The following is a 24,568-nucleotide window of genomic DNA, read 5'->3' on the forward strand; positions in this document are numbered from 1 at the left end:
TTACCCGTAGCAACTAAACATTAAATTTATCTAACACTTTCTTACCCGTAGCAACTAAACATTAAATTTATTTAACACTTTCTTACCCGTAGCAACTAAACATTAAATTTATCTAACACTTTCTTACCCGTAGCAACTAAACATTAAATTTATCTAATACTTTCTTACCCGTAGCAACTAACATTAAATTTATCTAACACTTTCTTACCCGTAGCAACTAAACATTAAATTTATCTAACACTTTCTTACCCGTAGCAACTAAACATTAAATTTATCTAACACTTTCTTACCCGTAGCAACTAAACATTAAATTTATCTAACACTTTCTTACCCGTAGCAACTAAACATTAAATTTATCTAACACTTTCTTACCCGTAGCAACTAAACATTAAGGTTATCTAACACTTTCTTACCCGTAGCAACTAAACATTAAATTTATCTAACACTTTCTTACCCGTGGCAACTAAACATTAAATTTATCTAACACTTTCTTACCCGTAGCAACTAAACATTAAATTTATCTAACACTTTCTTACCCGTAGCAACTAAACGTTAAATTTATCTAACACTTTCTTACCCGTAGCAACTAAACATTAAATTTATCTAACGCTTTCTTACCCGTAGCAACTAAACATTAAATTTATCTAACACTTTCTTACCCGTAGCAACTAAACATTAAATTTATCTAACACTTTCTTACCCGTAGCAACTAAACATTAAATTTATCTAACACTTTCTTACCCGTAGCAACTAAACATTAAATTTATCTAACACTTTCTTACCCGTAGCAACTAAACATTAAATTTATCTAACACTTTCTTACCCGTAGCAACTAAACATTAAATTTATCTAACACTTTCTTACCCGTTCTTACTTTCTTACCCGTAGCAACTAAACATTAAATTTATCTAACACTTTCTTACCCGTAGCAACTAAACATTAAATTTATCTAACACTTTCTTACCCGTAGCAACTAAACATTAAATTTATCTAACACTTTCTTACCCGTAGCAACTAAACATTAAATTTATCTAACACTTTCTTACCCGTAGCAACTAAACATTAAATTTATCTAACACTTTCTTACCCGTAGCAACTAAACATTAAATTTATCTAACACTTTCTTACCCGTAGCAACTAAACATTAAATTTATCTAACACTTTCTTACCCGTAGCAACTAAACATTAAATTTATCTAACACTTTCTTACCCGTAGCAACTAAACATTAAATTTATCTAACACTTTCTTACCCGTAGCAACTAAACATTAAATTTATCTAACACTTTCTTACCCGTAGCAACTAAACATTAAATTTATCTAACACTTTCTTACCCGTAGCAACTAAACATTAAATTTATCTAACACTTTCTTACCCGTATAAGGTAAGAAAAATGAACAATGTAGTGATATATTCACACAACTGTTCATTTAATGTTTTTAAGGCATGCTAAAAATTTCACTTGTATACATTTAAGTACACTCCAGATCATCTTCTGTTTAAAGGTGTTATTAAAATACAGTTAACAGTCAACGACATAATTGCTATGTGCATTACTTTATCGATAAAGAAAACAGTATTTGACAATGTTTGTATTTTTGTTTTGATTGTACCGTTTAAAGCCTATGCACTCGGTGTTTAACCAAAACTAACCATTGTAGCCTCTGGGTTAGTTTGCTCGGATTCTTAACTGTAGATCCAAGGCTAAAGTCTTGGCGATGCGAAACAAAAAATGCGTTTCGAATCTTTTGGGTTGTAGATGTACGAAACAAGTGATGGTCGAATTCAAGTGTTTGCTCAGAAAAGAGTAGTTCAAGTGTTGTTTGTGGGCGATGTAAAAGAATAGCTCAAGTGCTGCTTGTGGGCGCTGTAAAAGAATAGCTCAAGTGCTGCTTGTGGGCGCTGTTGATATTTTGTTTTTTTCTTTTGTTTCGCAGTCAGAAACGAGGAACGTTTATTTGTGTAGCTGTGCGCAAAATTCTGAAATAACATTGGTTTGCGAAAGAGTTTGGAATAGTAAAATTCCCAAGGCGGATACAGCTTCTAGTATAACTTTTGTTGCGTGCAGTAAGAGAAAGCTAAAACGCAGCCGTTTATAGCTGTCTTCGAGCTACGCATCTCTATGGTAGGAAATGTCATTCAGTAAAACTGCACCTGATCTTAATTGTTGAAAATGCCTCGGTTGCTGTTAAGAGCAAAGCCACAGTGATCTACCTACTTGTGCTCTGCCCACCACGAATTTTGTAAGCTATCAAACTTGCTGCCACCTCACCGATTTGATTTATTTTTTCAATGCACACTTATTCTTATTTCGACGTTGTTTTTTTTTTTTTACTTTGTTTTATCTGAAATATTGCGGAACAAAAATGTCTTTGCATCTCTTTTATTCTTGTGTTTAAAACAAATAATGTAAATATTTTCTGACTTATAACAGGAGATAAAAACCGTATTAAAAGTATATAACGTTAATTTTATATATTCCTATATAAATTATTCTTGGTTTATACACTCTCCTGATATTTGTTTTAACATGCGCTTCGCTGATGAGGTTATGGAAACGTTAAGCCTAAATGCGCTTCACTGACGAGGTTATGGAAACGTTAAGCCTTATTCTTATTCAGAACTAAACTTCCAACCAAATTTTTAATGCCTTAATTTCCATTCTGCATGAATTTTTAAATACATATTTAACTAAAACATATATCTATATTAAAATTAGTAATTACGTCACAAAAGTAAAGTAAACGTGCGGAAGGCTTTTTTAAAGCAACTAACCGCACAACAAGAACTCCTGATTCACAATCTAAGTATACTAACCATTTGGCCACGCTATATCAACTTGGTTATTAATTATTGAAGGGCCCCGGCATGGTCAAGTAGGTTAAGGCGTTCGACCCCTAATCCAAGGGTCGTGGGTTCGAATTCCCTTCGCACCAAACATGCTCGTCCTTAAACCGTGGGAGCGTTATAATGTGACGGCCAATCCCACTATTCGTTGGTAAAAGAGTAGCCCAAGAGTTGGCGTTAGGTGATGATGACTAGCTGCCTTTCCTCTAGTCTTACACTGCTAAATTAGGGACGGCTAGCGCAGATAGCCCTCGTGTAGTTTTGCGCAAAATTCACAAACAAACAATTATTAAAGTTTCTTGTAACAAGGAAATACACGTTCTAAGCCTACAATATAAGGGTTAGGCTGAACTAAGATATGTATTAAGAAATATTATTGATTTACGGATATGTATGTGTGTGTGTATATATACATGTGGAACGAAATAATATATTTATCTTTGTTTGAAGTGCAGCATACATGACTACAGACAAAATTAACTTTTTATTTTATCTTTCGTTTATTCGTTAGTAAAAAAATCACACACGTTTACTTCATTTATAATTTAATTAAACAAGAAAAAATTGGATGAGACGAAAACGTTCTTGACAAGGATACCACGTGTTTCTGATATTTCTAGACTGGAGGTTTGCACGTGACAGTCGTCCACCAATTCTATCAATATAGTGTTTTGATAAGTTTTGCTTCTACTGCATTGTGTGAAAGGTTTTTTCTCTCTGTGTGTATGTGTGTGGGATAACAACACGCGCAATTTGCTGACAAATAGCCCATTTGTGGCCATTGTTCTTACGTAAGGTCGATTCATACACTGCCTTCAAAGTTTGTTTCTTATGCTCTGAACCAAATTTTGACTATAACGTTTGAATTGGAGGGCGTCAAGGGGGACCATCCCCCCCGGAATGCCCTCGGTGTTATACTTTAATGATGGTGATGAATTTAACAAAATATTTGATTGCTATCTATTTATATTTTCTTTCTAATATATTTATAAGTACGTTTAATAGAATGGAACAAACACAAATCTGTTCTTCTACGTAATGAGTATCGTCCACTTGAACAATGTTCAGTCAGTGAAGCCATTCTCGGAACAATGCTCCCCCTTTTGTTCTGGTTTCTGACAGTGCTACTTCAAGCCTTGCGAAACATAGTTGATATTTTTGTTTGTTTTAAGAAAGTATTACGGCGTAAATACGAGCAGTCTGTGGACTTATAACGCTAAAAAATCAGGTTTGGATACCCGTGGTGGGCAGAGGACAGATAGACTTTTGTAACTTAGTGCTTTACTTCAAACAACGGAAATCAAATGAACACTTTTTCATCGTAGCTTCAATAAAATATTGTTTTTTCCTTTCTTTCTCATATAAGGAAAACATTACCTTGTTTGTTTTTGAATTTCGCACAAAGCTACTCGAGGGCTATCTGTGCTAGCCGTCCCTAATTTTGCAGTGTAAGACTAGAGGGAAGGCAGCTAGTCATCACCACCCACCGCCAACTCTTGGGATACTCTTTTACCAACGAATAGTGGGATTGACCGTAACATTATAACGCCCCCACGGCTGGGAGGGCGAGCATGTTTGGCGCGATGCGGGCGCGATCCTGGGACCCTCAGATTACGAGTAGCACGCTAGGCCATGCCAGGCCAAAACATTACCTAACGACCTTTGTTATTTTGAGTACAATACAGCCTCAATGTATTAGTTATTCAGCATAAATATACAGAACTGTTTAACCATGGTATCGAATCCTTCTGTGGCACAACAGTATGTTTGCGAACTTGCAACTTTAGAAACCGGACTTCGATACCTGTGATGGGTGAAGCCAAACAGCCTATCATGTTCAAACAAACAAAATTATATCTGAGGTACCAGAGGCACTAATATTGGTGATGAAGATTTTTGTTTGTTTTTGAATATCTCGCAAAGCTACTCGAGGGCTATCTGTGCTAGCCGTCCCTAATTTAGCAGTGTAAGAGTAGAGGGAAGGCAGCTAGTCATCACCGCCCACCGCTAACTCTTAGGCACTTTTTTTACCAACTAATTATGGGATTGATTGTCACATTATAACGCCCCCACGGCTGAAAGGGCGAGGATGTTTGGTGCGACGGGGATGCGAACCCGCGATCCTCAGATTACGAGTCGCACGCCTTAACCCACCTGGCCATGCCGAGTCAGAGCGAGAATGGATCATGCAAACCTCTTCTAATTTAAATCAGTTCGTATTTGCATGCAAAAAAAATATATTTTTTTTTAGAATTTCACGCTAAAGTACTTAACACACCAATTCCTCATTTCACACTCGTATTTTAAATGTAGCTAGCCAACCTTATTTGCCACCAACTTTTGTTATGTGTCTGCTTTATCGGATAATATGATTTGACAATGTCTTAAATTGCATCCTTATTCAATGTACGACAACGGATCGCGAATCACGATTTCTCGGATTCACAGGCAGAGAAACTTAATCACTGGGTAACACCTGGTCCTACATGAAAAGAAAAAAACAACCATGTTTCTAGATATATCTTTTCATTTTATGTAATAACAGTAGATTGTAAACATTTCTATTACGTCGTCAAATAGTAGTGCTATATTATTTTTTAATGTTTATTAAACTGATCATTCAAAGCTGGTAGATTTACAAGAACTACATTTATACTCATGAGAGGGCGTGTTTTATCGAGAGTAGTTGAGTCGTGCAGCAGTAACATGACTGTAGAGGGGACGCAGGTAGTTCAAGATGCTTCTATGACCCCGGCAGTTAAGAAACTAGACCTTGACTCAATTTCGATACATACCGAGTGCAATGACCTAAGACAAGCTTGTGTAATAAACGGGTCGAGGACATTGACCCAACATGTATGTTCACTTGGTTTTATGAGTGTATAATGGGATAATGATAGAGGAACACGTTACTACGTGGGCTTTGCTAGGTGATATTATGGGATTATGTAAACAACACCAGTGTCGAATTTTGATAAGTTTGTGTAATTAGGAATTGATATCATAAGGTATATGTCAACAAAAACTGGGGATTGTTCCGAGCAAACATAATATGATTACAGCAGGAGCATGTTGTTGTGTGCACGTTGCTACTTGGTACAATGGGATTATGTTAGCAATACCAAGGAGTGCATTGCTGTGGGCACAATGCAAGGTGACATCCTATTAACAACTAACTTGTCATACCAGATGGTGCAATATTAGTATCTATCTTTTTCAAATTTCATTTGATTTATAGTATGTGCTTTCCTAATTAATTATCACAGAGACTTTCTGGGATGCTTAAAAGATTAACAGAACAGAAAACTAAACGCACATTCGTGAACTTATTAAAATTTGATGTTACTCCATTCTGTTCTGCTTGTAAGTTACTACTTTATTTTTTACCTAGAACGCACATTTGTTGTCACTCTTAATGATTTGAATAAATCACAATTTTCACCTAAATCAATTGAATTTAAACTCTTAATCACGAATGTTTAGTTTACTAGATATATCTTGAAACACATCTGATATGTTTTCATCCACTTGAGTCAAAGCAGTCGTTACATAAAGCTTGACATTTTTATTACGATCCAACATCACGTACATCTGAGGTGCTTAACTGGAATTATCGACTTTAAAAGCTCAACAATTATATTTTAAGCTTTTTTATGAGAGAGGATAAATGTTCTGTATGTTTTTCTGTTTTTCGCAAAACCACATCAGACTACCAACTATGTTCACTAAGGGGAACAGAACCCCTTATTTTAGCATTTTAAATGGATATACATACCATTTTCCACCAGATGTTCAGTATATAATTCAAATAATATTTTTAATGTAATCGTTAATACAGTTAGATGTTTTTAATTCTGTTTATTTGACTTAGTTTGAGAATGAAGAATGAATGTTTTATTTCGGTTATGGTAACCGTCAGTAAAACATTTATCTGTGCATGCACTTTACGGAGTCACACCACTCTATTCTGGAAATTATTACCGTGAATATTGGACATCTCAAGAGAAAACGTGTCGTCTACAAAGAAAGTATATCTGTCTTTCACATAAAATCAGTTTATAAGATTATTCCTATATAATTGTGTAAAAATTGTCAAACATCACCAAATGATTAGACTTAGCTAGTCTCATGGTTTACCTAATGATATACAAAACGGAATATAATTTCGTGAAATTCTCTATTTTATTGTACTATGGACTACATTTTCTGTTTCTATGTCTTCTGCTTTAGATCTAGAACCCATCTTTTTCATTTAAAAATGACTTTACAAAAATATCTCATTAATATCTATACAAAAGTAACTTCTTAAATGTAACTACTCAGACACTTATTAAAGAAATGACATTACCGTTCATCACCTTACAACCAGGACTGTTCTCCAGGTAAATTTCTTTGACAAGTTCAGTTCATTAACATTTAATAATTACTAAAACTCATTTTTGAAATAAGTATGAATTATATGCAAATCTGGATTTCAAATATTAAATTAATTTTCATACATTTTGCATATATGTTCACAAGTTCCTGTCTTATTACGCAAAGTGCATCAAAGTCTCTAATTTTCTATTCGTGAACACCCTTCTGGTAATGAACACATTCCCAACGATAAGATTCATTAGAAGTAATACCATTCAATAACATAAGTAAAGTCACAAACTTGAAGTAATTTTGTTGCACATATTGAAACATATTTACTAAAATGATATATTATGATATTTTAATAAGAAGCCGTTTCTTCAGGTCAATACCCTTTCATCTGAATGAACCTCATTTACAAAACAGGAAGTCAATTTCACAGCATAACTGAGTGTTCTAGCATGCAAATAATCAAATGTATCTCATTTAATAAATAAATAAATATATCGTTTTATTGATAGAATTAATTAATTGATTGTTTTTGAGTTTCTCAACAGAAATTTTAGGAATAATAAAAATTGAAACATGAATGGGTTATATATATAATAATGAATTGTGAAGGTTAAATTAACAGTTAGATAAGTCTAGTAGATATCAGTGTACAATTCTTCAATAGTTTTCTACTCAATCAATCCCATGAAGTGTTTCTAATACTTAGTAAGAGAACTTTAAGTATTAGGTAGGATATTACAATCTTAGATCAATTGTATAGGTTTGTAGCTACACATTCAATTGTATAGGTTTGTAGCTACACATTCATAGTGAACTTACAAGATGACTTACCGAAGGAATTCTGTGTACACACGGAAGTTACTATTACTTTTATTCTACTTTTGAATTGGTAGTAAAGGGGCAGTAAAATAAATGTATAAGTAAATGCTACCAGTCTTATTCCTGTGCATTTCAATATTCTACTATTCTAACATTCTAACATTCCAACATTCCAACTTTCTAATATTCCAACATTCCAGCATTCTAACATTCCAATATTCCAACATTCTAATATTCTAACATTCTAATATTCTAACATGCTATTGTTCTAACATTCTAACGTTCTAATTTTCTAACGTTCCAAAATTCTAACATTCCAACATTCCAACATTCTAATAATTTAAAGACTCTTGTACTTTTGCTCATTCACCATGGAATGATGATAAACGTTTTGGTTTGTTGGTTTGCTTTTTTGAAAAACATCGAGTGCTGTGTAGTTGATATCCTAATATTTATTTTATCAGCTATGGTTATATTTCTATATTTTCTCCTTGTTTAATACTTAAACTATTTATTCTCAATAGGAGTTAGAAACATTCAGTCGTCCAAATGAGAGAAACAAATATTCAAGAGTTCTACACAAACCAATATCTTCTGGACTTGTATGAAAATTAATTTTATCTTGTCACTTTCAGTTTATTACAGACATATACGACGAATTGTGAAAACAGTCCAGAAATTAGTTTTCCGGTTGTACAAACTCAAATATTATATGGTAAATCTAAATAAATGTCTTGTGAATAACCTTTCACATAATTGTTTCCAAAAAGAGATGCACTGAATATTATTGACATGTTTTAACAAGATATCACTCCCAGGATTAGAAACATAACTATCATATATTAGTGGGTTCCTTAGGATTTGTCCAATAACATGACATAGTGACAAGCTGTAAGTGAAAGAGTCAAAAGTTCTGTTATCCATATTTTCAGTACTGTAGACAGTGTACACATTTATGAATGTATATATTTTGTAGATTTTCTAAATAAAGAACATTTTGTTGTTGTTGTTGACCAAGAGCTGCGATAATTAATTACTTATATGATATGACTCTCGAAATACTCTGACATTAGTTTGATATTTTTCAAACAAGGATTTGTTCAGATGAGGGTTATTTATCTGAAGAAACTTCACTTAAACTATCGACATTTAAAGGTTGTCTTCATGATCATCACAGAAATCCAAGTTTACACATATGACCTCCACTTAACAAGAATTGTTCTCACTTCTAATAAAGATCAACATTGCTTCTTTCTGCTGACTTCCAGTCTATGATTATATTTAAATCTAACAGTTGATCTAATATCGTAATACTTGAAGTTTTGTATATACATATTTCAGTATGTGTGATACTGTTTTATTTTCATACGAGTACATTATTGGATCGTAATATTTCTAATTAAACTTATCACTGGGAAAGTGATTTTAACGAGAGATGTGGAAAGCTAGATATTTATTTGCTTATTAGAACTAAAGTTTTGTGAATATTTATTTAATCTCGTGAATCCATATTTGTATAAGTGATACACATCTCAATTTGTGTTATTTTTAAATATCAAAGTTTATCGAATTGTCAACTTAACAAATTATATTTACTTTTCGGGTTAACTTAAACACAACTCAGACTGCAAGATAATAAAGAATGCATTTGTTTATTTGTGTCAAGCCAATTACATTTTCAAGAAGTTAACTTTAGTACAGATACTGGTGAATTATATTTGTGAAGTTACATTTAAATGACAAATAAGTGTTCCAGATTGAAAACAAAGTAGTAACTCAAAAGCAGAAAATAGTTTATAGTATTATCATAAGATTTTCAATAATTTATAAAACGTGTCATATTTTCAATTGGCGGTCATACACAACAGTTATTCTTTTAAACTACGTCTATAATTACATACTATCTTGTGAAATTGCGTCATGCGTCTCAGGCAATATGTCTTGTATAGGTAATGCAAACTGGAATAGATTTTATTCTCTCTGTTGTTAGTTTCAGTTCGATACTGCAGAACACATTTTTTCTTAAAAATTACAGGAATGTTTTAGGCTATTCTTCTACATAAAAATTGGAGCACTCGTGTGTTTAAATTACAGTTTTTGTTCTCAGCTTAGAAGACATGTGCAGGTGTAATTCACAAAGTAAGACATGTGCAGGTGTAATTCACAAAGTAAGACATGTGCAGGTGTAACTCACAAAGTAAGACATGTGCAGGTGTAACTCACAACGTAAGACATGTGCAGGTGTAATTCACAAAGTAAGACATGTGCAGGTGTAACTCACAAAGTAAGACATGTGCAGGTGTAACTCACAAAGTAAGATATGTGCAGGTGTAACTCACAAAGTAAGACATGTGCAGGTGTAACTCACAAAGTAAGATACTTTTCGAAATGCATCTTGGAAAAGATTGAAATCTTCAAAATAACTGTAAAAAATTGACTGAAAGTCCAATTTTATTGGAAATATTAAATGAAGACGAAATAGCTAAAACAGTGTGGTTAAATAAGTTTCAATGAATGATAGAAATGTTACTGGAAGTAAAAAGAAATTAAAAAATGGAAAGATATAACTGGAAACCGTGATGTTAAAAGAAACACGTAAGTTTGTTTTTTGTTTTTGAATTTCGCACAAAGCTACTCGAGGGCTATCTGCGCTAGCCGTCCCTAATTTAGCAGTGTAAGACTAGAGGTAAGGCACCTAGTCATCACCACCCACCGCCAACTCTTGGGCTACTCTTTTACCAACGAATAGTGGGATTGACCGTCACTTTATAACGCCCCCACGGCTGAAAAGGCGAGCATGTTTAGCGCGACGGGGATAACACGTAAGTTCAAGAGATGAAATAAAAACCTTACAACCCGGTGGACCTTTCTTCCTCGTGGGCAAGTGGAAATAAATTTCCATTAAAGCTTGATGTTTAAACCATTTTACTGAAACTCGTGCTTTCATTTTGAATTGTCATTTTAAAAAGTGATAGTTCGTAATACCACACATGAAGTCCCACATCAGATATCACTGTTTATGTGTTACAAACAATAATGGTATAATTTGGTTTGAAACGAGTCAAATCTTTAACCCTATAACAAATGGATTAGTTTAGAATCGCTTTCCTACAGTAGAACTTCTAACGAAATTTACCACTGGAAATGTCTTCATGATAAGAGAGGTATTCCAATGTGGAAAGCTTCATTTTTATGCTGTTTAGGAAGCAAAGCAATGACTTGTGAGCACGTGCAAAAAAAAATAATATTGGTATTAAAATTAATTTAATCTTGATTTCTATAATTCACACATGTTTTAGTTTGTGTTATTTTTAAATATTGAATGTTGTTTAATTATCAACAGATGAAGAGTACAACACCGGTACTTACAAATAGGGTGCACTGAATTATTGGTAGGCTATTGATCTAGCACTGACATAAGGAAAAAAGGGCATTATTGTACGGCTTTGGTTACTGTAGTCAATAATGTAGAGATATTTTTGCTTCTTGTTGCATAAACTGCTTATGATGTGTAAACAGTTGAGAGAAGGATATATTTGCTCTAATGTTTAACATAACATTGTTATATGTTACCAAATCTACTCCTTGGATAAATATAAAGAACACAGCCCAGATTCTAAGATGTTGAACAATGCTGTTATTACTTCACGTGTGTAAACCATTATAATTTCAAGGGAATTTTGATTTAGGTGTTTGTAAATAACAAATATGTGAGTTCTAGATAATAAACAAAGAGAGTAATTTGAAGGCACAAAATAATCTATACATCTATCAAATTTTGTGAATTTATGAAATTGCATAATTGCATTTAGCTTTATGTATCATTTAGCTTTATGTATTATTATTCTCATTAGTGTTTCAGAAAGTTCACATGATAATTAATTTTATAAAATCAAAGATGGTAAGTGAAATGAAATAACATGGAAATTATAACGTGTTATCTGGCGTGTCGACTTGTTTGTGTGATGTCATCTACCACTGGGCCACAAGCAATGCGCTTCTGTAGTGCTGCTAATGTGATTTTATTATACTACCTAGCAATATGGCCCCTGCCGTAATCCTAGTATATCGGTTAGCAAAAGGCCCTCTGATTTTGTTGAGGTATGTGTTAGTTGAATGCCTTTACACCTTATACGACCTTTTTTCTGCTTTATTAGTAAACATTTTTATTTCAAGTGGGTTTCTCGTCATTACAAAAGTCATATTTGTTAATTTCCGGCTTCATAAGTATGTTTTAACTACTCCTGTTTTACTAATATACATTTAATTTTTTATTTATATAACTTAGTGTGAACCTTTGCTTCGTTTGTTTTGAATTTCGCACAAAGCTACTCGAGGGCTATCTCTGCTAGCCGTCCCTAATTTAGTAGTGTAAGACTAGAGGGAAGGCAGCCAGTTATCACCACCCATCGCCAATTCTTGGGCCATTCTATTACCAACGATTAGTTGAACTGACCGTAACTTTATAACGCCCCCACGGCTGAAAGGGCGAGCATATTTGGTGCGACCGGGATTCGAACCCGCGACCCTCGGATTACGAGTCGAACGCCTTAACACACTTGGCCATGCCGGGCCGTGAACCTTTGCAGTAGTTGTCATCACTGTCTACTGCTGGGATAGAACGTAGAATGTTAGTTATAAGTCCACAATGCTACTTCTGAGCCACTCCAAGACTTTGTACAGTGTTATCGATACTAATGATATCTATTGCTATTTTGTTTAAAAACTTGTTAAAAATTTATTTTCTAGAATAGGTCGAATAGACCAAACTATTTAAAACATACTCTCTACAGAGTGCAAATTTTATCAACTGACTAGCTAACAGTAATTACGTAGTTCTGTCACTTGTCACACAACAAGGGTGATATACTAGATAGAAATCTAATGGATACGTTAATATGATACCTCGGAAAAATAGCTCATAAGATCCCAAGTAAAAATAACCCGGCATGGTCAGGTAGTTAAGGCGCTTGACTCGTAATATGAAGGTCGCGGATTCGAATCCCCGTCGCGTCAAACATGCTCGCCCTTTCAGCCTTGAGGCGTTATAATGTTCGATCAATCCAACTATTCGTTGGTAAAATAGTAGCCCAAGAGTTGGCGGTGGGTGGTGATGACCAGCTGCCTACCCTCTAGTCTTACACTGCTAAATTAGGGACGGATAGCGCAGTTGCCCTCGAGTAGCTTTGCGAGAAATTCAAAACAAACAAAACAAACATAAAACATTATAAAAAAATAAAACAAAATTAAGACGGTTTCAGTTACCACAGTTATTGTATGTATATTGTATGTTAAGAATACGATTTATGCTATTCATTCCTGAACAAAAATTATGAAAAAAACCACCATCGAATAGCCAGATCTTTAATCAAAGCAAACTCTTAACGGTTATTAGCCTTCAGCACTTCCTTTAGACCTAGTTATTAAATCCTTTTCGAATGCTAATTAGGTAGTGTATTAGTTATACATGCCCTTGGGAGTTTTAGGATGAAAGTCGGAACAATTACACGCTCACTGAAGTTTTATTTTTGTCAATTTCTCTCGGAAATATGTACAATCTAACACTCGTTTGTAATCTCAGAGAAAATTTTAACATTTTCATTAATAATACATTTGAAAATTTAATTTGATTATATTTTAATGAGATAATTACAGTCTAGCTCAATCTCGATATAATATGTACTTTGTTGTACTTCGCTATGAATTTTAATTTAAGCACGCACAGAATTGTTTGTTATGTAATGTGTTTTTAATGTATTTGTTTGCTAGTGCTGCCACTGAGTGGTAAATATTTGCATAATGTTTTTCTTCTTTCATTATTCACTGGTCCAGTATCGCCAGGTGGTTAAAGCACTCGACCTGTAATCTGGGGATTGCAGGTTCGATTCCCCGTCACACCAAACATGCTCGCCCTTTTAGCCGTGGGGGGCAATATAAAGGTACGATCAATCCCAATATTCATTGGTAAAAGAGTAGCCCAAGAGTTGGCGGTGGATGATGATGACTAGCTGCCTTCCCTCTAGTCTTACACTACTAAATTAGGGATGGCTAGCGCAGATAGCCCTCGTGTAGCTTTGCGCGAAATTCAAAACAAACATTGTTTACTAGTGAATGACGACGTGCAGTTAGTTTTCCCGTTTGTTTAGATGTTATTGTTTATTTATATCGAGAACAAACTTCCTGACGTTTATGTAAACCTTCAAAATCGTATGTTTACTTCATGTTTGTCACTCAACATTTCGTAATCTGAGGGTCCAGGGTTCGAATCCCCGTCACACCAAACACGCTCGCCCTTTCAGCCGTTGGACTGTAACTGAGTGACGGTTAATCCAGCTATTTGTTGGTAAATGAGTAGCCCAAGAGTACGCTGTGAATGGTGATGACTAACTAGCCTCCTTCCCTCTAGTTTTACGCTGCTAAATTAGGAACGTCTAGCGAAGATAGCTCTCGCGTAGCTTTGCGCAAAATTCAAAACAAACCAAACCACTCAACGTTAAGGTTTCGTAGTTATTGTTTTTTTTAAATAATTTTGCTCTAATTTCAACAGTATGCAAGTAAACAAAATGCAAGAAAGATACCTTCTTGGTGTATCTTACTGTTCAAACTGTTGCCTTTTTATTACTATATTTCAGAGGTGAAAACCCTCACACTCGGAATTTTGCTCGCTATTCTACATTTCCATTTTCCACAAATGTCGTTGGACACACGTACTTTGGTTCTGCTATTAGTCAGAATTAGACTTGTAATATTCTGTTTCCAGTCTCCTTCTGGGTAGGTAGTTTTATTATTTAAAAGGGTTCACACTTTCCATTGGCGGTAGTAACCGAAAGGAAAACATCATTTGAGTTGCTAGTCCATTTACAGTCAATAATAATAAAAATAAAACATGAGAAACTGATGCGATAAAAAACAAAGTTTATCACGTGGAAAGCGCAGTTAAATATAACATCCTTATATTTCCTAAACTTGACTGTCACATAAAATATTAATAGATGTAATATAAAGCACAAGGTACGTCGTCACCGGAGTTAATTACACGATATATAAAGATAAGCAATTTGAATAGTGTCCACCAGAACAAGGCTTCAGCCTGTTTTTTATACATGTTGTATTATCTCAACTAAAGCTATACCTTAGGTTACTTACTACCCAAGTATCGACATATTTTATGTCTCAAGTAATTAAACAGTTTTCAGCGCACCAACATTTTTATTTTAGATCTCAATCACTCTGAACCCTCAGGTTATGGGTATGTTCTATTGACGTCAGTCGAGTCAAACTATTTTTCGTATGTCAACAGGAAGTATATAATGTTGATTGTAGCCTCATGTATAAATCTTTCTGCTTACCCAGAAATAGAAAACTACAACGTTTTAAATGTGAAATAGATTTTTAACACGAGACGTTCTTAAGCAGCTAAACGATGCAGGACTGAATTCGGGTTTTCAAATAGGTCAAGGGTACTTATATATAATTATACTAGTCCTGCAGATTTTGAATGTGAACATTCTAGCGCCACAGACTTGTACTCATAACCTTTTGTTATGTTTGTTAGTTTTGGAATTTCGCGCAAAGCCACACAATGACTATCTGCGCTAGCCGTTCCTAATTTAGCAGAGTAAGACAAGAGGGAAGGCAGCTAGTAGTCACCACCCATCGCCAATTCTTAGACTACTCTTTTACCAACGAATAGTGGGATTAACCGTCACATTATAACGCCCCAACTGCTGAAAGGGGAGCATGTTTGGTGCGACGGGGATTCGAACCCGCGACCCTCAGATTACGAGTCGAAAGCCTTAACCCATCTGGCCATGCTGTGCCACTCATAACCTTGTATCTGCATCATATGAAAACATGTTCTACAGACGCATGCGCTTCAGCTAGTCCTTAACTTTCGATGAAGAAATCCACTTGAAGTAAAAATGTATCTCAGAACGGCTAGTATGGGTATTAACCCTTTTACTCATGAAGCAGAGAACAACGTTTCGACCTTTCTAGATTTTCAGGTTAACCTGTTCTCTGCTTTATCAGTACAAGTGTTAATAATATTGCCAGCCGTTCTGAGATACATCAGTCCTTAACTATTGTTGAATCAGTGTTAAGTTCTTTACGCGAAGACATTAATCTATTGCACTAACTTTTGTCTTTTTCCTGATGATTTTGTCTAAATCCATCTTAGATAAGAGATATACATACTTTCTGTTAGGAGTGAATTTTTTCTAGTGTTTTTCTTACCAATTAATTCTGTTACTTTGGCCTATTGGTAAAAGTTCTCGAACTGCAAATCCACGAGGTCAAGGTTCGCTTTCCGTTGTCGCAAAAAAATGTGTTCCGTACTTTGGAGCCATAAATTTACTGTAAATGTCAGTACTAGACCTCGCTATCCGCACAGAAAACAAAACAGTCTAACATTTAGTGTTGTCGACTAGCTTCCTTCTCTTCAAATTGTAGTCGGATAGCGTAGATAGCTTTCATGTAGGTTTACAAGAAATTTCCACACAAATCTCATAACCTGCATACATCATTAATCTGCCTTCCAGTGGCGTAGCGGTATGTCTGCGAATTTACAACTTTAGAAACCGAGTGCCGATATCCGTCGTGGGCAGAGCACAGATTACCCCCTCTTGTAGCTTTGTGCTTACCTTCAAAGATATAAACAAACGTGTTAATTTGGGGAAGAACTATATTGTTTGTGTGTGTATATATATATTTATGCATACGTGTGCGTGCTGTGTAATGAGAAGTTAAATTACGTTTAAACATTTCTGTGCTACTACAGTGTATACATACATGTCTAAAAAGTAATTTGAACTTTTGTATTAAATCACAAAATATGTTTATAGACGAGACCCAACCTGAGACATCAACATTTGATTAGAACTGGATCTCTCAGTAGCCCAAATGTTCCTCCTTACTACACAAACGTATTGCTATAATAACTTCTGATGCGTTCTTTTTTTTTTTATTTCTTGCCAACATTAATTTTCTTGTTTATTACTATAGATATGCGGGATTGCAGCAGCAAAATAAATGGGTTATCCAATCATAACGACTGAACTACCAAACTACTTTATTATGAATAAAATCATCCAATCATAACGATTGAACTACTGAACTACTTTATTGTGAATAAAAATCATCCAATCATAACGATTGAACTACGGAACTACTTTATTGTGAATAAAAATCATCCAATCATAACGATTGAACTACGGAACTACTTTATTGTGAATAAAATCATCCAATCATAACGATTGAACTACCGAACTACTTTATTATGAATAAAGTCATCCAATCATAAGGATTAAACTACTAAACTACTTTATTGTGAATAAAATCATCCAATAATAACGATTGAACTACGGAACTACTTTATTTTGAATAAAATCATCCAATCATAACGATTGACCTACTAAACTACTTTATTGTGAATAAAACACTAGATTCAAATCTAATTGCGAATGTTTAATAAATCCTTTGTGCCCAGCATAAAAAACCCTAACAAAACAGATTAAATACGAATGAGATTGAAACATGAGTGAATCAAGTTATTAGTGTGTATTGTCAGTTGTTTTAGTGCAAGAAGAGACTGGACCATTAAATAGACAGAGAATAGTGAAATGAATTAGGATATTAGTATGTTCTATGTGTACGTTAACCACAAGTGTTAAACACAGCAATAATCACTTAACTTCAATACTTATTGTCTCTTCAATGTTCTTTTTTGTTTTAAAATGGCGAATAAATAAAAATAACATATCGATCATTGAAGCTTTTTTCAATTTGAGCGACAATTATCTAGCGACGATACGCTATAAGTGGGAAGTATTTAACCGAATTTCGCCATTTTTGTAGCCTATCCTGGTTTATGTTCCTCTTGGAATGTAAAAATATAATCGTTCTCATTGTATAATATTATCTTATCGTCAGTTTCTGCGCGCGCCTCAACTTCGTATATGGCGTCACCTCAAACGTCTTTACAACGTCAGTGGTGACGTTTTTAGCACGTAGTTCCCTTTTGTGCTTCCACTATTCCACGGCCACGCACGCTGCACGTGAAATACAGCTTCAAAGTACTGCTGGGAAAACAATGCAAGAATTTTCTTTCTTCTTCTAGCAATTCCACACATCTCAACTGCTGTTAGAATTTAGAATTAAAACCCTACTTCTTACTGGAGTAATTAGGTTTTGTTTCTTTCACGTGCTGCACACTTTTAGACATAAATAATTGTGTTACTAAGTTCAAAACCACACTTTCTCTGCCTGGTACACGAAACCTACATAATTATTATACATAGCTTTAATTCCTAATAAAAACTAGTTATTTTGGAACATATTTTGGAAATAAGAAGTTTTCTCTGAAATAACCATACAGGCAGTATAACCCTTACTATCTAGCGATATAGTAAAACGGTACAGGGTACCTGCAAACGTTCCATTATTAAAATCGAAGTTTTAAAAATATCACATAAGCTGTAAAGTTCCTGTGTGACTTCTAGCACGTGCTGAAAATTGTGCTGGACCAAACGCCTCGTCTCCTAATTTCTCCTTCCAACAAAATGTTGGATTTACAAACATAGGTTAATTATATATTTTAAAATGTATTCCCGTCTCTGCGTAGCAAAGTTTATCACCAGTACGCGTTTCACCTTTCTCCGTCTGTACGTATTTTATAAAATATTTCATTTCTATTAACTTATTTATTGATTGCGCGATTTGTTAACTTCTATATAGTTTTACATTGTAGACAGTTATTACAACCACGACAATCAAAATTCAATATATGTTGCTGTTTGTTAGCTGCTATGAACCACAAAGCTTCATTTTTGATTTCTTCGTGCGGGATGTTTATGTGTTTTTCTTAACACAGGGTTTCTCGAATAACACTTCCCGTTCTGTTGATTAACACGAAAAGTAGCAAAGATGTGAACAATATTGTAACAATATACCGTGTTTCTCCGAAAATAAGACAGGGCTTATATTAATTTTCACTCCAAAATATGACACTAGGGCTTATTTTCGGGGGATGTCTTATTTTGATATATTAAAAAAATGAAGTTACAAAGTAAAACTATTAAACTAACCATTTAAAATAAACAATTATTAAACTATTAAACTAACTGATTAACACTTAAACAAACTAATTAACTAACTATTAAACTAATTAATATTTTATTTTTTTTATTTCTTTCCTCTTCCTGCCACTCTCAACTAGGGCTTATTTTAAGGGTAGGGCTTATATTAAAACTATCCCCAAAAATCACACTAGGTCTTATTTTATGGGTAGGTCTTATTATCGGAGAAACACGGTAGTAACAATATTGGATGTATTCGTTATTACACTTTAACATCGTTGTCAGACGTATACCAATACTTTCAAATAGTGCTAGAGTAAATACATGTTTACTACACTCTACTTCAGTAATTCTCTGCCGGTTTAGTTTTCATCACATTCTAAAGATGATCTTAAATAACTAACTAACGCATACTTAAGTTTGTTTACATTTTGTAAATAGTTAGACAAATGTTATTGGTGCCAGCCGTTACTAATTTTGGAATGAAGGAAGTAATCCAACATCACTCACCATTAACTCTTGGACTACTACTGTTTACAAACGAATAGTGAAATTGACCGTAACGTTATAACGTCCCGATGAATGAAACGGTGAGCATGTTCAGTGACAGGTTTCGATCGCGCGTCCTAACCTTCAGGTCACTCTTGCCGAAGGTGTTTGTGTAAGGCAATCTTACATCCGAAAGCAAATTTCAACAGCGTACTGACTATGGGGTGGAGGTAGGTTTAACACCATCATACACCTGAAAGACAGTTTGAACAACGTGCTGGTTAGTAGGAAAATTTAACACCATCATACACCTGAAAGACAGTTTCAACAACGTGCTGGTTAGTAGAAAGTTTAACACCATCACACACCTGAAAAAAAGTTTGAATAACGTGCTGGTTAGTAGGAAGGTTTAACACCATCATACACCTGAACGACAGTTTCAACAACGTGCTGGTTAGTAGGAAAATTTAACACCATCATACACCTGAAAGACAGTTTGAACAACGTACTGGTTAGTAGAAAAGTTTAACACCATCACACACCTAAAAGACAGTTCGAACAACGTGCTGGTTAGTAGGAAGGTTTAACACCATCACACACCTAGAAGACAGTTTGAACAACGTGTTGGTTAGTAGGAAGGTTTAACACCATCACACACCTGAACGACAGTTTAAACAACGTGCTTTTTAGTAGGAAGGTTTAACACCATCATACACCTGAAAGACAGTTTAAACAACGTGCTGGTTAGTAGGAAAATTTAACACCATCATACACCTGAAAGACAGTTTGAACAACGTGCTGGTTAGTAGAAAGGTTTAACACCATCATACACCTGAAAAACAGTTTGAACAACGTGCTGGTGAGTATGAAGGTTTAACACCATTACACACCGACCATGAACAACGTCTGAACGTCAGTTTCAACAACGTGCTTGTTAGTAGGAAGATTTAACACCATCACACACCTGAACGACAGTTTGAACAACGTGCTGGTTAGTAGGAAAATTTAACATTATCATACACCTGAAAGACAGTTTCAACAACGTGCTTGTTAGTAGGAAGGTTTAACACCATCATACACCTGAAAAACAGTTTGAACAACGTGCTAGTTAGTAGGAAGATTTAACACCATCACACACCTGAAAAAAAGTTTGAATAACGTGCTGGTTAGTAGGAAGGTTTAACACCATCATACACCTGAAAGACAGTTTGAATAACGTGCTGGTTAGTAGGAAGATTTAACACCATCATACACCTGAACGACAGTTTGAACAACGTACTGGTTAGTAGAAAAGTTTAACACCATCACACACCTAAAAGACAGTTCGAACAACGTGCTGGTTAGTAGGAAGGTTTAACACCATCACACACCTAGAAGACAGTTTGAACATCGTGTTGGTTAGTAGGAAGGTTTAACACCATCACACACCTGAACGACAGTTTAAACAACGTGCTTTTTAGTAGGAAGGTTTAACACCATCATACACCTGAAAGACAGTTTAATCAACGTGCTGGTTAGTAGGAAAATTTAACACCATCATACACCTGAAAGACAGTTTGAACAACGTGCTGGTTAGTAGAAAGGTTTAACACCATCATACACCTGAAAAATAGTTTCAACAACGTGCTGGTTAGTATGAAGGTTTAACACCATCACACACCTGAAAAGACAGTTTGAACAACGTGCTAGTTAGTAGGAAGGTTTAACACCATCACACACCTGAACGACAGTTTGAACAACGTGCTAGTTAGTAGGAAAATTTAACACCATCATACACCTGAAAGACAGTTTGAACAACGTGCTTGTTAGTAGGAAGGTTTAACACCAACACACACCTGAAAAACAGTTTGAACAACGTGCTAGTTAGTAGGAAGGTTTAACACCATCACACTCCTGAATGACAGTTTGAACAACTTGTTGGGTAGTAGGAAGGTTTAACACCATCATAAACCTGAATGACAGTTTAAACAACGTGCTGGTTAGTAGGAAAATTTAACACCATCATTCACCTGAAAGACAGTTTCAACAACGTGCTGGTTAGTAGAAAAGTTTAACACCATCACACACCTGAAAAAAAGTTTGAATAACGTGCTGGTTAGTAGGAAGGTTTAACACCATCATACACCTGAAAGACAGTTTGAATAACGTGGTGGTTAGTAGGAAAATTTAACACCATCATACACCTCAACGACAGTTTCAACAACGTGCTGGTTAGTAGGAAAATTTAACACCATCATACACCTGAAAGACAGTTTGAACAACGTACTGGTTAGTAGAAAAGTTTAACACCATCACACACCTAAAAGACAGTTTGAACAACGTGCTGGTTAGTAGGAAGGTTTAACAACATCACACACCTAGAAGACAGTTTGAACAACGTGTTGGTTAGTAGGAAGGTTTAACACCATCACACACCTGAACGACAGTTTAAACAACGTGCTTTTTAGTAGGAAGGTTTAACACCATCATACACCTGAACGACAGTTTTAACAACGTGCTGGGTAGTAGGAAGGTTTAACACCATCATACACCTGAATGACAGTTTGAAGAACGTGCTGGTTAGTAGGAAAATTTAACACCATCATACACCTGAAAGACAGTTTGAACAACGTGCTGGTTAGTAGAAAGGTTTAACACCATCATACACCTGAAAAACAGTTTGAACAACGTGCTGGTTAGTATGAAGGTTTAACACCATCACACACCTAAAAGACAGTTTGAACAACGTGGTGGTCAGTAGGAAGGTTTAACACCATCACACACCTAAAAGACAGTTTGAACAACGTGCTGGTTAGTAGGAAGGTTTAACACCATCACACACCTGAAAAACAGTTTGAACAACGTCCTGGTTAGTAGGAAGGTTTAACACCATCACACACCTGAACGACAGTTTGAACAACGTGCTAGTTAGTAGGAAAATTTAACACCATCATACATCTGAACGTCAGTTTCAACAACGTGCTTGTTAGTAGGAAGATTTAACACCATCACACACCTGAACGACAGTTTGAACAACGTGCTAGTTAGTAGGAAAATTTAACACCATCATACATTTGAACGACAGTTTCAACAACGTGCTTGTTAGTAGGAAGGTTTAACACCATCATACACCTGAAAAACAGTTTGAACAACGTGCTAGTTAGTAGGAAGATTTAACACCATCACACACCTGAACGACAGTTTGAAGAACGTGCTAGTTAGTAGGAAGGTTTAACACCATCACACACCTAAAAACAGTTTGAACAACGTGCTAGTTAGTAGAAAGGTTTAACACCATCATACACCTGAACTACAGTTTCAACAACGTGCTGGTTAGTAGGAAGGTTTAACAGCATCATACACCTGAAAGACAGTTTGAACAACGTGCTTGTTAGTAGGAAGGTTTAACACCATCACACACCTGAAAAACAGTTTGAACAACGTGCTAGTTAGTAGGAAGGTTTAACACCATCACACACCTGAACGACAGTTTGAACAACTTGCTGGCACGGCCAGATGATTAGGGCGCTTGACTCGCAGTCCGAGAGTTTCGGGTTCGAATTGTCGCCACACGAAACATTCTCGCCCTTTCAGCCATTGGGTAGTTATAATGTGACGGCCAATACCACTGTTCGTTGGTAAAGAATGTAACTGAAGAGTTAGCGGTGGGTAGTGATGACTAGCTGCCTTCCCTCTTGTCTTACACTGCTAAATTACTGACGTTTAGCGCAGATAGCCCTGGTGTAGCTTTGCTCGAATTTCAGAAACATATTTATGTAACACAATTTGTTTTTGACTTAGTTTGAAGTACACAACAATGTTCAAAAGTATGAGTGTGTAATTTTCTCGTCGAAGAGAAAAAATGTGACGTTTCGGATTACATTTCATATTTACTCTTACGCACATCTCATATGTATACATAAAACTTACATTACAGTGTTACGGCTTTGTTTGTTTTTAATAACAAAAATATTTTACTTGTTTGTCAAACGCAAGGCTTCACTATGGGCTATATGTGCTGTGCTCACTATGAGCATATAAACCCAGTTTGTAGCGTTATGAGAGTTTCCACTTACCGTTCAGTCGGAGCGGAATTAACGTTAACGAGAAATATTAGTCGAGGTTAGTGGTTCGTTTCGTAAATGTTTCATGTAAACCTGAAGGAGACTGTGAAGTACATCAGGAGAATCTCCTTGTACGTGTGAAACCCCAATGTTCGAATAACAATTAAGTGAGGTGTTTTTAGATAAACACAAAAGGACAATACGCATTTGTGTGTGTTCCTTAGATATTCAATGTAAACACAAAACAACTGAGTACCAAATACGTATGTATTCCTTACATTACGAAAAAGTAAAGTTCAGAAAACATGAGTCTGGTGTGCCACGTGCGAATCTATATGTATGATTATTTATTACTCAGGAACAAGGAACTCTATTTTTTTTTACTATATTGAGTTAAAAGCCATCGTTTAATATTTAACTGAACGTATTACTAATTATTATTTTAAAAATACATATATTTACTAGTTGAATGGTTTTAAGGCCTCTTACTTGTACAGCGGTAAGTCTACGGATTTTATACATATTTACATTATAACGTTGGTAGCGAATGGTTTTTTTTTCGATATTTTTACCGTATTTGAATCTATAATTATTGTTATTTCTGCATAAAGAATCACATCTTTAGTTTTTTTTTCAAGGTCTCCTAAAAAAAATATTTAAGAATGAACACTATTTGCTATTTCTACTCAATATTTCCGTTAGATTAAACTATTTGCATAAGTTTTCAGTGTCTAATAAATCCACATACGTTACAATATGTGTGTAAATAAATTTGAAACGAGTAACATAATTGAACAATCGTTTCTTGTATACATATGTAATCAATTCGGAATCGTTCATTTTTAAAGCGTTATCACATTATAAGGAGTATATACTTAAGACATTAGTTGTAGTTAAAATGACTTTAATTTAAACAACTGATTAAATG

The sequence above is a fragment of the Tachypleus tridentatus genome, chromosome 12, assembly GCF_004210375.1.
Source record: "Tachypleus tridentatus isolate NWPU-2018 chromosome 12, ASM421037v1, whole genome shotgun sequence".
Classification (NCBI taxonomy): domain Eukaryota; kingdom Metazoa; phylum Arthropoda; class Merostomata; order Xiphosura; family Limulidae; genus Tachypleus; species Tachypleus tridentatus.